The following is a 17,600-nucleotide window of genomic DNA, read 5'->3' on the forward strand; positions in this document are numbered from 1 at the left end:
GGGGACTGATGACCTCAGATGTTAAGTCCCATAGTGCTCAGAGCCATTTGAACCATTTTTAGTCTGTAAGCATTGCCTTAAAGAGACATAATTACACAAAAATAAATCGCGCTCGATGTGTCAAATCTATTAGTAGAAGGATCAGCAATTCCCCCCCCCCCCCCTCCGAGTCAAATTCACAATTGTATACCCCATGTGTAAAAAACTTCTTATTATTCTAAAATTGTGTTAATCTGCTACGTATTTGACGTTGAGCACGTAAAAGCTTTGTCGTTTGAGGCACAAAAACATAATTACGTTGCTTGTATTAGTTTCTGAATATTCACGCACTGACTAATGAAAAAATCAAAATTAAAACTGGGGAAGTCTACTCTGGGTATTTTGCACTCTGTTTTAATAACTCTCATTTTTCACGCACCTCAATTTTAATGACGTCATATATCCTGAATGTGCCGGCTCTCATAATCTTGATATTTTTTGACTAATTGGTAGCGGTTCGTCTACATCTACATCTACATCTACATCCATACTCCGCAAGCCACCTGACGGTGTGTGGCGGAGGGTACCTTGAGTACTTCTATCGGTATTATTCCAGTCTCGTATTGCTCGTGGAAAGAAAGATTGTCGGTATGCCTCTGTGTGGGCTCTAATCTCTCTGATTTTATCCTCATGGTCTCTTCGCGAGATATACGTAGGAGGGAGCAATATACTGCTTGACTCCTCGGTGAAGGTATGTTCCCGAAACTTCAACAAAAGCCCGTTCCGAGCTACTGAGCGTCTCTCGTGCAGAATCTTCCATTGGAGTTTATCCATCATCTCCGTAACGCTTTCACGATTACTAAATGATCCTGTAACGAAGCGCGCTGCTCTCCGTTGGATCTTCTCTATCTCTTTTATCAACCCTATCTGGTACGGATCCCACACTGCTGAACAGTAGTCAAGCAGTGGGCGAACAAGCGTACTGTGACCCACTTCCTTTGTTTTCGGATTGCATTTCCTTAGGATTCTTCCAATCAATCTGAGTCTGGCATCTGCTTTACCGACGATCTACTTTATATGATCATTCCATTTTAAATCACTCCTAATGCGTACTCCCAGATAATTTATGGAATTAACTGCTTCCAGTTGCTGACCTGCTATATTGTAGCTAAATGATAAGGGATCTTTCTTTCTATGTATTCGCAGCACATTATACTTGTCTAATTGAGATTCAATTGCCATTCCCTGCACCATGCGTCAATTCGCTGCAGATCCTCCTGCATTTCAGTAAAATTTTCCATTGTTACAACCTCTCGATATACCACAACATCATCCACAAACAGCCTCACTGAACTTCCGATGTCATCCACGAGGTTATTTATGTATATTGTGAATAGCAACGGTCCTACGACACTCCCCTGCGGCACATCTGAAATCACTCTTACTTCGGAAGACTTCTCTCCATTGAGAATGACAAGATACGTTCTGTTATCTAGGAACTCTTCAATTCAATCACACAATTGGTCTGATAGTCCATATGCTCTTACCTTGTTCATTAAACGACTGTGGGGAACTGTATCGAACGCCTTGCGGAAGTCAAGAAACGCGGCATCTACCTTGGAACCCGTGTCTATGGCCATCTGAGTCTCGTAGACGAATAGCGCGTGCTAGATTTCACACGATCGTGTTTTTCGAAACCCATGCTGATTCCTACAGAGTAGATTTCTAGTCTCCAGAAAAGTCATTCGTCGCCGTTAATATTACATTCTTTCTGATCTCAGAGCATAGTAATTGTTAATTTTCTTTGCGAGAAGACTCCACAATTTACTGACTGCAAAATTCGTCGTAAAACGTGGTTCGTAGTGGAACTGAATATTTCGTAGTATCTTTCTCTCTTTATCTTTGATGGATTAATCACTAAATAGAAGCTATATTCTTTAAGCAAATCCTGTCCAAATTAAACTCTTGAGAGTAAGTTAAATTAACGTCAAAAATTATTTTTTGCGACTTATTACAAAATCAATGTTCATTAATGCAGGCACTCAAAGACCATATAGGCATAACTTTCGTTTGATTTGATGAAAAAGAGACGATTGGTGCTCTGCGCTGCGCAATGTAGCGATCGAAAATAATTAAATTTCTCACAGTTTCAACTTCGAATTAATTCCTATCCTCTGAAAGTCGCTATCTAACTTCCCTGAATTCACTTAAAAGAATTAATTATCAGTTCTTTTTAATAATAAAATTTAACCCTTTCACATAGATAATTACTTTCAGATAACGTGGAAGGTACTGCTGAAATTAAAGTTTTGAATACTTTCACACTACATATTTTCACAATTAAAAGTCATAAGCGCTCACACCAACTAACACAACGCAGACAACGTGAGATAAAATGAGCTGAGAGAAAATGACAAAATGAGAAACACTTTTGTCTCACCTATTTATAGTCTTATGGAGAACAATAGTTGACGTAACTGTATCTACTTACGCCTAGAAGTTCTTGGTACACTACCTATTCTTTTGAGATGGCTATTCTTAAATAATACACAATTACGTAAAAAATATTAACGAAGTTATTGAAAATCATGGCCAGCGGCTTCACGAACTATATGTCAAACAATGGGTTGCAGGTAAACCCAGTGTTATATGTGGATACTGTCTGAAAAATGTGTTGGAAATAGAGTTCATAGTAAATAAGGAATATATTATAATGTTAAACCTGATGTCGAAGATTTCCACATGAACATCAAAAATGTAGCAAACGAAAATCTTTTTTTCCTTTCATCATTTTGCGATGGACGTCGGTGAGAAAATGTTTCGTAAGGGTTTGAAATTACGCATAAAGCTTGAAGCTGATGGGTAAGTGTTCTTATTCTGAAACACAGGATTCTTATAGTCTGGGTTATCTGCGCTTCATGACTCACGCTGCCTCTAGACACTCCCACAGTTTCTAACTGTAACACTTATTTTACAGTGTTGAACATTTAACATAAGATTATACCTCTCAATGAGTAGATTACGACAGCACTTTAAATTTTTAAATTTGAACAATAATTATATGAGATATTTTTGTTGCCTCAGGACCACATTAGATAGGCAACCTGGCTCTTGGAACAGGTGATTGTATGAGTACATGAGGTTAGTCGTTTAATAACATACAGAGTGTTAAAATCAATACGCATAAACATTGAGTGGTTGTAAATGGTGTCCTGAGCAACAAATGGAATATACGAACAGGAACTACTGTCCAGGAAAAGTGTTGCAACGACGCTACAGAGCAACGAAGTTATAAGTGGCAGCACCTGCCGTTAGGCCACCCCTTGGCAGCAAATGTGACTTTGTATGCAGATGGATCGTAGGCGGTACGTCTAGTAATGCGGTTTATTATTCTGTGATCACAACTGACTGCTGTTATTGCCTGTGGAGAAGATGGAACTAACTGCTGTGTAGAAAGACAATGTCTCCTACGAGTCTGATGCTCTGTTCCCTTTGTGGGTAACTGTTTTGAACACAGGCTGCCATCCACAGTTTGTTTTTTTTTTCAAAAAACACTGGAGTTATAGAGGGTTACAGGAGAAAAATAAACTGCAGATGGGAACCTGCATCTGAAAGTGTCATCCATCGAGGCATCAGAGCAATGTGTTCATTGGATACAAGCCTGGTCTACGAGGAACCTAGCTCCATCTCCTCCTCCAGTGATAGTGGGAATCAGTTGCAATCATTAAACAAAAACAACATTGCGAGACGTTCCGCTCACTGTCTGTCAAGGTACAAAGTCAAGGTTTCTGAAGATAGGATAGCCCAGTGGGAAGCGCTGGTGCTTATAACTTCGATGCTCTGCAGCGTCGTTGGTAGGCCTTTCTCGGACGCCGGTTCCTATTCTCAATTTGTTGCTCACGACACATTTTATAGCTGGTATCGTTCTGTAACAACCTGTGGGTTGGCCCAGGAAAGCTGGTGTAGTTTTTACGGCACTCGACCCAACAACTGACGGTAGCATAACACGATTTAGATTTAGGTGTTCGTGGTTCCTGTAAGTCGACAAACACAGAGATCGGAGCGATTTATTTCAAAAGGGGCGTAAAGGTAAACATGACTCATGGATTAGGCCTTAGACCTTTTCCAACAGTCGAATGCTGCCTACAAGGCAATACGAGGAGCGATCTATGACCTTGGGACGCATGATGGCCGTGTCGCTAGCCTGCACCCTAGCGGTGGCACTGCTTCTTTATTCAAGCGTTTGGCCTGTCGAGACTGAATGGACTCAGTTCCCGACTTACCTGCCTCACAAAAATCTAAGGAGGTACAGGCAGTCTAACTGGTCCTTCCGTACCGAAGGCTGCTGCACTGGCCATTCGGCTGTGAAACAGGTTCTTTCAAAAGGAGACGGGCCACTTCGTTTCCTGACACAGTCTTGCCTCTAATGACTTCGCTGTCGACGACAGATTTCATCCTATCAATCTCCTTAGTCACTTATATTGAGTAAGAGTAGAATAACTGCATGAAGATACATGAAAAGTTTAGTTGTGTTTAGGGTATCCGTGGAAACAGTATACGCCAACACATCTCACTCGGCCTCTGTCCCCCGTGCTAAAACACGGACGTGGATAGGATTGAAGAAATGGATAACTGGTTTCTGAGTGCAGGTGGCCGCATAGTGATTTAGGTGGAAGATTTCTTACTCGTACTGTCCTTATAGAACACTACCAGTCGCTGACAGTCAAGTCGGTAAGAATATCTCGTCAAACTAACAGATGAAAGCTCATCAGAATCATCGGCATGAATCACAATTTGCGTCTAAAAAACTATTCTGAATAGTCACGAAATCACCGTTCTTCCTATGTGTTTTGGAATGGACCAGTACTTTGCTCCAACCCCAACTCGTTAGGGACTCGAATCCCCATGTATAACGCGTCGTATCTCCTGAACTAGGTGTCGTGCAGTGATATAATAGTGCAGGTACCGTGACTGGCGTATGTTGTATACTGCCTGCAAAATTTCTTGAGAACAGAGTTTGTAGTACACAAGTAAAAAATTAAAACGTTATGCGTGATGCTGAAATTTTACTGCATGAATAGCGAAATCTACCGGTTAGTTGTAACTAAAGTGTAGCTACCCACGCAGGTCAAATTTGGGGTGCAATTATCGTATGAGAGTAAAACTTTGTAGATACGCTAATGTGTTAATGTGGAAACGACTTACGTTGAAAAAAATGAATTGTAATTTTGGCCACCAGATGCAAATCTGACGCTGTACAGCATCTCGTCGACGTCTCCGGTATTCATACTGAAACACCTTTGTAAGCAGCAATTAGTAATAAAATCAACATTACGCCTTTCTCACCTGTTTGACCTTTTATGTCCACGGTCCGTTCCCAATCCGTTACCCATTATATATGCATTCACAGCGTCAGATTTGCACCTGGTGGCCAAAATTGCGACTAATTTTTTCCAGCGTTAATGAGTTCCGCATTAATGCATTATAATCTCTACAAAGTCTCACCGCTGTGCGATAATTACAGACCACACTGGATCTCGGTGAGTAACTGCGCTTTAATTATAGCCACTCTGTAGCAAGGGAATTTTTCCCCTTTATGTTTTGGAGGGTGTCAGCAATAAAAGGTTTCGCAAAGATTTGAAACTCTATACAAAATTTATTGGAAATCGCTTAAGAGCTCTTACTCTCAAATACTGGATGATCATCATTTGAGTAATTTGTGAATTGTAATACGCTGCTTTATTGCGTTAAACTTTTGACGTAATTCTTAATGAGTAGATTGTGACACCATTTTAAATTGTTTAATTTGGTCAATAATGATACGGAATACTTGATTTTAAGTTTATGTTGCTCCTATAAGCCATTAAACAGGCAACCTGCGTGTCCGTATTAGCTGTTTAGTAATAAATATACTGTAGCTTCCGTATGAGAAAGAGAGGACGTTGAGAAGGTGAACATTTCACACATTTCCAGTGGAACGGTTATCTCCAGATTCCCATATCTGCAAACGAGTTAACGTCTCCTGTACTGGCTCCTAGGTCAATGGCGAGCGGGATGGCGCGATCCTAAGACACTGCATTCATGTTTGGGAGAACAACACTTCCGATTTACGTCTTCCGTAATATCCTTACATTCCTTAAAGTAAATGCTGGAATGGAAACTTGTGATCCGTTCCGCACAATCTTCTTGTCGTATAAAACTAATATTCCTTTTCCTGCTTCCTTGTTACGAGCAAGAAACACGCTTCGTAGAGAAGTTCTGTTCGCAGGTCACTGTTCCACAAACGAACGTACACATCGAGGCAAAATAGACATTAACGCCCAGCTGTGGAATCTGGTAGAGGTTTCCAAACGCAGCAAATGTTCTACATTTTGCGACTTGTATAGTCTACATCATAAATGTAGTCACGCCTTGCCTCCAATTAAACTTTTCACGCCCGGTAACTGAAATTTCCTCTTCTTTTTTATTCGAGAGTTACATATTTTCTGTTTCGTTCTCTCGTTCATTGTCTCTATTGCCTGTGATTAGTTTCTCTTTGACATTTCGACCTCTTTCTTTGTCTACCTATCGGTCTTCTATCGGTCGATAGTTAATTTTTGTAACAGGACCTCGCCATTACTTCTTTATTCCTTGATCCGTTCTTTTATGCTTTTAAGTCCTAGTTCTGGTCTGATTGTTGTATACCTTATCAATTCAGATAGTCCATAGCCTCTGCTCTTGTGAAAACTTCATTTCTGCAGCATTTATTCTTCGTGCATTTCCGTTTTCTCAAAACATCTCTGCTACACAGGATAGGCCACCCAAGAGATGATCTTTCAAACGAAAGCCGCTTAGTTTAAATGGAAACATAGTGTGATGTTCAGTATTTTTTCGTAGGTGGAAGGATAGGGGAGATACAATAGTAAACAGTTCTATTTTAAATGGACTGGCATGTTATATTATTTACCTTTCAATAATACGTACGAAAAGGCGTACAATGTACTAGGTTCTGTTATATTTTGCTATGAATAAGAGTCCGTTAATCATGGAGTATCAATGACAATAAACAGGTTCACTACGTGGTTGCTATAGTGTACGGATTGCATCGAATGTAAACAACATTCCACTCATTGCAGTGTTCGTAGGTTTGACTGTTGCATCAAGAACATCACTCTGTGGTTTGCTGTCGTAGACAGTGAACGATGTCTTCATAAAGTTATCATATCTTCTACGGAAAAGCCAAGCAAGTTGGTAAGGTCTTTATTTATGGCGAATATCGTTAAAAAATAAGAGCAGCATTACGATAGCATGCTGAGAGTTATTCTGATCGCGCAATAGCTTTACGATCTACCTTTACAAACATAATACAATTTCAAGAAAGGGGAACGTCGCACGTAAAGGACGCAAAAGACTCAAATCAGCAACTAGCGAGCGACATGCAATTGCCACCTTAGCAGCCGTAGCACTACAATCCAACAAATTTCACCCATGCGACATACTACTTTGTGAAGGACTCTACGGCAATAGCTTTCAACGAAGGATACGATTCTCCAGGTGGGGGCTACGGTAACTGCAAATAGATGATATGTTCTTAACCAAGATGTCATTTACAGATGAAGCATCGTTTACAAACCAAGAGCACGTTAATCTGCGTGACTTGCGCTACTAATCTTTTGGAAACTAACAGTGGCTGCGATAAATGGACAAACCAAGGCAGTGGTCTGTGAACGTGTAGTGCGGTCTCCTAAATAATCGAATTATTGGTCCCTGTTTTGTTTATGGGAACTTAAACACTGAGAGGTATTTTGATTTCTTAACATGGGCACTACCACCGTTACGAGAGGAATTCACACTGGACGTACGGCAAGATGTCCTGCACATTCGGCAAGGAGAATTACAGAGCTTGTAAACAACAGGTTTGAGAAACGTTGACCTAGTTGCTCTGGCAACACAGAATTGCCTGCACCTTCGCCAGACCTAATTCGTCTGGACATTTGCATGTGGGGTAAATTGAAAGAAGTTTACCATTACATTTCAATCACTCACAAAGATATGAAAGATCGTATTGCAAGAGCTTGCTCTGCTTGCAGCTCGGATGAAATTCAAGGCGCAGTATTGTCCACATCTAGTCGTTTCACAGCATGCGTAGCTGCTGATGGTCACCATTTTGAACACGTGTTGTAATAACATTATCTGATGTCATTAAATTCCTTACTCTATATTTCATCACAGTCTCTTTGTACATGCGTTTGCAAACGCACTTGTAAAAGATGGACACCATGTTCTGATGTAAGATAATTACTGCACAACCTAATGCACTGTACAAATCTTCCAACGTTTTATTAAAAGGTAAATAACATAACGTACCAATCCATTTAAAATAACAAAGTTGACTGGCGTATCTCGTCTATTCTTCAACTACGAAAAAATGATAAACACTACCCTTCAAATAAGCAGAATTATCTGAAAGATTTTCTTCTATAGCTACGAAGGCTGAGTTATTCAGGTGGCCTGTCTTAGGTGCCTCAACATGTATAGATAGTATTTCCATTGTTTAGTAGAACTTAATTAAGTTTCTTTCCTCAGACTTTTATTCAATCTTTTACAATTACATGCATATTCCGCAAGTCACCCTTTCCTATCCCACTCGCAAATGGAGCACGGGAAAAGCGCCTGAATGTATGCTTCCGTACTAGCCCTGATTTCTCGTATACTGTCTTCCCCGTTCATAAGCGAGATATATGTTGGTGGCAGAAGGATCGTTCTGCAGTCTGTCTCAAATATCGGTTTTCTATTCTCAATAGTGTTTCGTGAAAATAACATTTTATTCAGCCGGGAATTCCCATCTGCGTTCATGGAGCATTTGCTACAGTTTCGCTTGGGACTTATAGTTTTTGGATCGACATTGTTATGTTATACCTCGAGGCATATATTCTTAATTTAAAAATAGATTCGGGAATGTGTCCTTGCAGCAGAGGGCGTTGTCTTTACGTGTTTTCTCTGATGACAGTTTGAAGCTCTATTTATTTTAGCCACTGTCGCAACATACCATCGACACAAATACTGAAAAGTAACAGAGACATACTGCATCCTTGTCGTTATGTTAAATTCGCTGTTATTTTAACACTCTTTTTTTCTGCCAATGGAAATTTTCGAGTCTTGGTACGTTTCTTACATTTCTCTTATCTTGAATCATAACAGCTGAATCGGAATGGTGAACTGTTAGTTTATGCCGATCTCATATCGTGTTAACGAATACTAAAACGTCTCTGTCATCGAATATCACATATTTCATTTCCACCACGCTAAGATTTTGAGATCAAAAGCATTACGAAATTCTAATACTTGTTATCATTCCTGGAGCTGCGATTTTAATGGCCGAAGTAGATACCTTCTTAGAACTACGAGTCACAGTAAACCGTTTTGGATTCACAATGCTGCTAGTAACGCACTCAGTTATTTGGTGTGAACTACTGCAGAATCACATCCTGGCAGTGGTCGACTGCGCGTGCAACGACATGCTAGCAGCGAAGCTGCTTGAGGAGGCTGTAGTACAGTCACTATCCCACACTACCGGTGTACCATGCCAACACTTGGACTAGTAAAGTTAAAATCTTCTGGATTGTTAGGCCGTGTCGTATTTCCTTTTAAGATAATCTACGTTTACACCCCTGTGCTGGGATCTTCTTCAGGGTGTTTAGGTGTCAACTATTGCTAGAACACTGTCAGAGACCAGTGTCGCGTTCCCTTATAAAGGGGAGTTTTCCCGCGTTTGTACTGGAGAAGTGGGAGTCTCGATTAAAATTCTTGTGGCTACCATTGGTGGGCAAACGTCGAGGGCTAATATTCCCGCGCTGTTGCAGAAGAAGGGGCTGTTGTGACTGACAGTTTGCAATTTTTCACAAACACATCTTTCATTGATTAAGTTCACAAGGTTGATGACTGAACATACAAACGAATGGTAACAATAACGTAAAAAAGTCTCCTAATTGAGGCAAACAAAAGTTCACTTCCAATTTTCCGCAAAGGTTCGTGGTAACACACTCACATACTAGTAAAAGTCCAATTCCGAGACGAAGACGTAATCTTTAACTTCCGCAGTACCGGGGGTCGGCAGCCAGCGTGAACTGAACCTACGGGCTGGTTCTAGCCCCTATATAGCTGTTTCCAGCCAGTCAGGTTTTGTCGTAGTGATACTTCCAGCAGGCCGTGGCTCGAGCTCCCCCTGCGGGAAGTAGTGCTCGGAATGTCTGTTTCCATTATCTTGTATGTAAATAGCCAGTGTTTACCATGGTGACTTTGGTACACCTTAGGCACAGACAACCTCATCCTCTGTGGTGTAATATAGGTTGCCGGCCTTCAGGGGCTACCTTGGCTTCGGTATAACAGGAGCGTTATTGGCTAAACTCTTATCGCTACTATTGGTGGCCCATCGTCATTGGGTAGAAAGGCATTATTCCACACTTACGCTGGAGAATGGTTATTGGTTGAAATTCCTCCTGCTGCTATTGATTGGCCATCGTCATTGACTAGATGCGAAACGGACAGAGCCAGAGAGGGGGAAAGTCTACACAAAATATTACTATCTGCCGAGGTGATCTGCAGAGCGTTGTTAGTATTGCTCACACACTGCGGCCGCATATTCACTTCCTTGATGGCGGAGAGCCCCGTTGCCGGAAGCCTATAGCCATCCTCTCTATTGAAATTACAAGCATTCTTGGAAATCTCAACCGCTTCTCGGACCATTTCTTCTACAAACGTTGGTTTCTTTAGCCAGCACACGTACGTTATTAAAATCGATGTCAGATCCACAGTTCTCATGATGTTCAGCTACTGCAGATTCTACACTTTGTTTTAACCGCGTGTGACGTTCGTGTTCCTTAATTCCTACTTTAACAGTTCTTCCTGTTTCGCCTATATACACTTTGCCACCGCCACATGTCACTTGGTAGACGCCTGCATTGTGGAGGCAATCAGATGCAACCGTTTTTCAGTGGAAGTATCTTTTATTTCGTTTTGACTAAAGAAACATGTTTGGATAACACTTTTCCTTAGAATTCTGCTTATGCGGTCAGTGACCTCAGAAACGAACGGCAACCTAATGGAGTGAAAGAAAGTTCCTCGTCATTCTTCTTAGCCTGATTAATATTCCGCCTGCAAGCCCTGCCTATGGAACAACTATCCTTACCACTTGCCTTCATTGTACTCTTTAAAAAGTCCAACTCCGATTCCAGGTTGTCGTCATCGCTGATACGAAAGGCACGTGAAGACGGGTTGTTGAGCACTGCTTGTTTCCAGGCTGGGTAGTGGTGCGAAGTGGCATCTAAACACCTGTTTGTGTTGGTCGGCTTTCTATACACTCTGTGACCTAGAGTGTTATCAGATCTTCTGTATACTAACACATGTAGTAACGGGAGACCGACCTCGCTCTCAACCTCCAACGTAAATTTGATTTTGGAGTGACTTCAATTTCATAAATTCAACCTGTTTTAAATACTGTGGTGAATTCTATAAACAGGGTGAAGGCCTTGCTCTGGGCTCACCCATATCGACAGTTGCAGCTGACATTTTGAGCAATAGGCATTTAGTAGTGCTCCTTTGAAGCCTTCTTGTAGGCTCCGCTATGTGGACGATACTTCTTTTATATGCCCACACAGCGAAGAATTACTTCATGCGTTCCACAACGGCCACTAAAGTCTGCAGACTTACGTACTTCGACTGGTCTTTCCGCATTTTACCTAGTGTAGGAAATTCCGGGATTCGCACTTCTCATTTCACACCGAAATGTTGTGAAGGAATATGGCCCTTATTACATGTCGTGATGGAAACAGAGATGCTGCGACATGCCGTGTCATCATTGTTGCCGACACAATCTATGGTCGCAGTAGGCACTACTACATCAGCAAAACATTTGTGATTCCGTTACTTCTTCGAAGACTGGTTACTTTCCTGACGAAGAGAATAGTGGATATTGTCGAAAGCTAGAATTTCCATGGGGAATTAACGCGATAGGGACACAATACTGTAAATCCGTTGCGAGGGACTTCATGGTTATGTTATGCCAATGTATTGATGATGTTCTCTGTTCTGATGCTCCACAGTGTACCATACTGTTTAGTTTCGGATCAAAACAATTTGCACATTTTTGAACTTTTATTTTTTCAGCTCTTCTGTGTAAGTATTTTTCATTCAACTTTACTGCTTCTATACTACAGTGATTTCAAATGCTTTTATTTCTCAAATAATTTTCATTTAGGCAGATCTCATCCTTGAATTTGTACAGTTGTTACTCTCATCGAACTTCATAATTATTTATCGAGCTTCCTGGTGTGTTTACAAAAGCTGCGCTGAGCGTATCCTGTAATCGCATTGATACTTCGCTGTTTACAGAGGGACAGTATCTGTTTTCAAGTCTTTATCACGTAGGTAAACTGGCTTTACTTCGCGTATAGCGCATAGTGTGGGTTGCGGAATCGACTTACTTTGTTTTCTTCGCCTTCCCATTACGACTTGTGTGACCCTAACAGCAACATACCTGGCAAAGCTGCCATCTTATACTAAACAGGCAGAGCACTCGTATATCACAGCGCCAACGTAGATTCGTTTTATGCTTAATAACAGTTAATTCATAATGGATAGTTTTCTAGTTTACTGGAACAAAGTTTAATGAATTAAGTGTAGAGGACTAAAAAAATAATCCGTAGATCCCATAAATTTTACCTTGAGACTGACGTTAAATGCCTTTCTTTCAACAGAGAGATTTGCTCGATGTTCAAGGAACAATCTGTAGTTCATTTATTAATCCAAGAATTTAATTATTATTATGGGAATTTAATACTAAACAGGATTCGTTTTGGTTGTGATTCAAATGATTTGTGGGATTGTACTCCACGTCGCCCGTTAGAGGACAAATGTAAACTTTCTATTGCAATTTTCACTTGTTTATTGAATAACAATACGAAGTTATTCTAAATTTCTCTTTACTTGTTTTGACACCACAATGATATCTGAAAATTATCACCTTTTGCTGGGATATTCCCGTGTACTTATGTATTACTATCAGAGCACAGTTGAACAGACTCGTTCTACCTGTAACTGAATTGTTTTTCAGATAAGCTGCAACCATGAGAAATATTTTCAATACTTTGCATGCATTTTGCAGCAAGTGTAATGTAGTTTTGTGTTGCTGAAAAATTCGACAATTTCTGCTGGTCATGAATATGTTCCGAGTCATTATTGTGATTCATGTTCATTGCGAATAAATGTCACTGCGTACAAAGTGAGGATCTACATCCTCATCATATATATCCTCTATATACTTGAGGATGCAGAATTACTTTCAGATCGTATCAAGGAACCCACACCATAGTTTGTAGGAAGAGGGGGGGAGGAGGAGTTGAGGGCTAGGCCTTGGCATTTCGAGTATTTCTAATATTTTAGATGACGAATGGCGACTCGTAAGTAGCCATAAGAAAAGTTCCAGTTCTGACGCTGTTAAAAACCTGCGTCATATTGACTTTTAACTCATTTCATGAAAGAAAAACACGTGAGTAGATTTCTTCCTTTCCCTAAGAGCTAGGTATATGGCCGCCCTTGCATCGTGTTAGGAGGTGAAAGTGTGTTAATCGAAAAATTTCACTCACTTATCACTTAAATATATGTTCAAGATCGGCCTACATTTCTCATTGCATTATGAAATTGTTCCCTGCTTCTGAGTATATCTATCAAATAACGGTCAGATCGCGGTATTCTTCATTCATGGGACAAACGTTTTTGTAAAAAAGTGATATATTTTCACAGTATTTTCACTGGGGACGTACCAGTTATGTACTCAGCTGGGTTCAAAAACTTGAGAAGTAGGCTTTCAAGCTGAGTGACACTGTGCTCTCAAAATCGTAGCGCACTGGACATGATATATGTCACATTCTAAGACAAAACTGCCAACTTTTCACTATGCATTAACATCATCTGAAAACGGCAAAACTTAGCTCAGCACACCGATGTAGCTGTTATAATTTAGGCTGCATGCAATCATTCCCAGGGGAACCATAGTCGCCGGCCGATGTGACCGAGCGGTTCTACGCACTTCAGTCTGGAACCGCGCTGCTGCTACGGTCGCAGGTGCGAATCCTACCTCGGGTATGGATGTGTGTGATGTCCTTAAGTTAGTTAGGTTTAAGTAGTTGTAAGTCTAGGGGACTGATGACCTCAGATGTTAAGTCCCATAGTGCTTAGAGCCATTTGAATTTGAACCATTCTCGCGTTATTATAACTTCATAGACGGCCACATAACCTTTCCATACTAGCAAGATTCGTTACTGGGCAAGTGACTGAAACACTGGACTCGCATTCATTCGTAGTACAATTCAAAGATTTCTTTAGGTTTTCCTAAACAAGGCAAATTTCATGATGGTTCATTTGGAAAAGACACGACCTGTTAATATTACCCGATTTCTTCCATCACAGCTCTTAATACATCCCTAACAGCCTCCTCAATCTCAGGACAATATATACTGAACTTCCGTGGATGACCTGCTGCATGCTGTACGTCTGAAACTTCTTGTGTGTATTGTGATTACGACACCAAATTATGATTACTCCAGAAATACAACATGTATATTGTCACCCACAGGGCAATGTTGGTGGACTTATCCTACCTTACGCTTGTAGTTTCATGGACGTGGGTAAGCAGTGGGATCTTGAATTGTTGTCGTTCCCAAAATACCTCTGTATTTCAATTTACCCGATCCACCTACCGCCCATTCCTAGCAAATATCTGACTCTATCGTCCAGCTGATGCCTTACCACCAAAAATTTCCCAGAACATAACGCTCACTTTGCTGTCGCAGGCTGTTTGCTTTCTGACGTTTCAAGCCTTACACGCCAACGTCATCTGTACGATGGGGCATAAATCGTAATTATCTGAAAAAGCCACGTGTGCCATTCGATGGACGTCCAATGGCAGTACTTGAGTGCAAATTCCATCCTTCGTCGCCGACGAACAGCAATTTGCATGCGAAGGCCAATAAATACACTCATAAATTAAGGATAATTCCAGAATGTGGTGCCACACAACGTGGCACTACACAAAACTGGCACTAATAGCATAGGTGTGGTGTCACCGCCAGACACCACACTTGCTAGGTGGTAGCCTTTAAATCGGCCGCGGTACGCTAGTATACGTCGGACCCGCGTGTCGCCACTGTAAGTGATTGCAGACCGAGCGCCGCCACACGGCAGGTCTAGAGAGACGTCCTAGCACTCGCCCCAATTGTACAGCCGACTTTTCTAGCGATGCTACACTGACAACTACACTCTCATTTGCCGAGACGATAGTTAGCATAGCCTTCAGCTACGTCATTTGCTACGACCTAGCAAGGCGCCATTACCAGTTAATATTAAGATTGTAAAACCTGTACAGTTAAGAGCGATGTACTCCAATTATGGATTAAAGTTAAGTATTCTACCAGTTACCTCCTTTTTTTACTAGACTCAACTCCTATAACTGTTCCAGACCTCACACCAGCCTGCGTGAGCTTAAAAGCGTGCATTTCGGCCTCCTCTAGCAACACGGTGTTGGCTCTTCTGCCAACACAATAATAGGCACATAGGGAACACACACGACACAGATCTATAAGTCCACGTTATTTGTGATAAGTTGAGAAAACCGTCCCGAAACACATGTGCTACAAAACGCCACTGTTTCCTGCGCATGTACCCCGATATAAATGTGGGATATGATCACCAAGCACACGTACACAGGCCGCAGAGCGGGTTGGCATACTCTGGATAAGGTGGTCGAGCAGCTGCTGGGGTATAGCCTCCCATTCTTGCACCAGTGCCTGCCGGAGCTCCTGAAGTGTCCTAGGGGTTTCAAGACGTGCAGCAATACGTCGACCGAGAGCATACCAGACGTGTTTGGCGGGGTACAGGTCTGGCGAACAGGCAGGCCACTCCATTCGCTTGATATCTTCTGTTTCAAGGTACTCATCACGATGGCAGCTCGGTGAGGTCATGCGTTATCATCCATCAGGAGGAAGGTGGGACCCACTGCACTCCTCAGAAGGCGAATATACTGGTGCAAAATGACGTCCCGATACTACCAGACCTAATACAGTTCGTCTGTCAGAGACAGACACCACACCATCAAACCACAATCTCCATAAGGACATTAAGGGGTTGGTATCTGGTTCCTGGTTCACGCCAGATGAAAACCCGGCGAGAATCACTGTTCAAACTATACCTGGACTCGTCCGTGAATATAACCTGGGACCACTGTTCGAATGATCATGTCTTGTGTTCTTGACACCAGGCTTTACGAGCTCTCCTGTCACCAGGGGACAGTGGAATGCACATTGCAGGTCTACGGGTGGATAAACCATGACTATTCAGTCGTCTGTAGACTGTGTGTCTGGAGACAGCTGTTCCAGTGGCTGCGGTAATGTCCCGAGCAAGGCTACCTGTAGTACTCCGTGACCGTCTGTGGGCACTGATCGCCGGCCGGAGTGGCCGTGCGGTTCTAGGGGCTACAGTCTAGGACCGAGCGACCGCTACGGTCGCAGGTTCGAATCATGCCTCGGGCATGGATGTGTGTGATATCCTTAGGTTAGTTAGGTTTAATTAGTTCTAGGCGACTGATGACCTCAGAAGTTAAGTCGCATAGTGCTCAGAGCCATTTGAACTATTTGGGCACTGATGGTGAGAATCGATCTTCTTGTGGTGTTGTACACTGTGGACGTCCCGTAGTGTAACGCCTGGACACGTTTCCTGTCTGCTGGAATCGTTGCCATAATCTTGAGATCACACTTTGTGGCACACGGAAGGCCCATGCTATGACCTGCTGTGTTTGAATAGCCTCCAGTCGCCCTACTATTCTACTCCTCATAACGTCATCAATATTTGTCCTTTGAGCCATTTTGAACACACAGTCACCATCAGCACATGTGAAGACGTCTGCACACTTACTCGCTGCACCGTTCTCTGACATGCAGCCACACACCTCCACGTATGTGGACTGCTGCCAGCGCCAATGTGCGACGACCGCAGGTCAAATGCACAGCATGGTCATACCCCGAGGTGATTTAATCCCGCAAACCGTCCACCAGATCATTGTTTCACCATGTATCAGCATTATCCTTAATTTATGAGCAAGAGTGTAGTAGCGTTCGCGGAACGGTTGTTGAAGAGACAATGTTGGTAGCCCTTGGTTTCATCCGGGCGGTCAGCTCTTCAGCAGTTGCACTTGCATTCGCCTGTACACGTCTCCCAGCCGTAGTTCACCTTATCATCCATAGTGCGTTGTGCACCAAAGTGGCCTTGACGCCGGTTTTGGATAGCGTTATTTACCCATCCATGGTATACTTTAACCACGAGGGCACGTGAACAGTTTACAAACATAGCACTTTTGGTAATGATTCCATCCTTGGCCCGAAAGCTAATGATCATGCTTTTTACGTCAGATAAATCGCTGTGTTTCCACATTACGACAACGACTGCACTGTTTTCCGCGCGTCCCCGACACACTTTACATACCCTCCACTGCTAGTGCTGCCACATCCCGTTTGTTTGTGGTTATTGTCCGCTGACATCGAACATAGGCGGTGGTCACATTAATGTGACTGGACCGTGTATTTTCCATTGAG

General features: G+C 42.2%; 1 protein-coding gene across 1 annotated transcript in view; it reads left to right on the forward strand.

The window, feature by feature from the left end:
* Positions 1-17,600, forward strand: part of LOC126188775 (uncharacterized) — a 355,103-nt gene that overhangs the window by 282,544 nt on the left and 54,959 nt on the right. The window lies entirely within an intron of this gene.

The sequence above is a fragment of the Schistocerca cancellata genome, chromosome 5 (genome assembly GCF_023864275.1).
Source record: "Schistocerca cancellata isolate TAMUIC-IGC-003103 chromosome 5, iqSchCanc2.1, whole genome shotgun sequence".
Classification (NCBI taxonomy): Eukaryota; Metazoa; Arthropoda; class Insecta; order Orthoptera; family Acrididae; genus Schistocerca; species Schistocerca cancellata.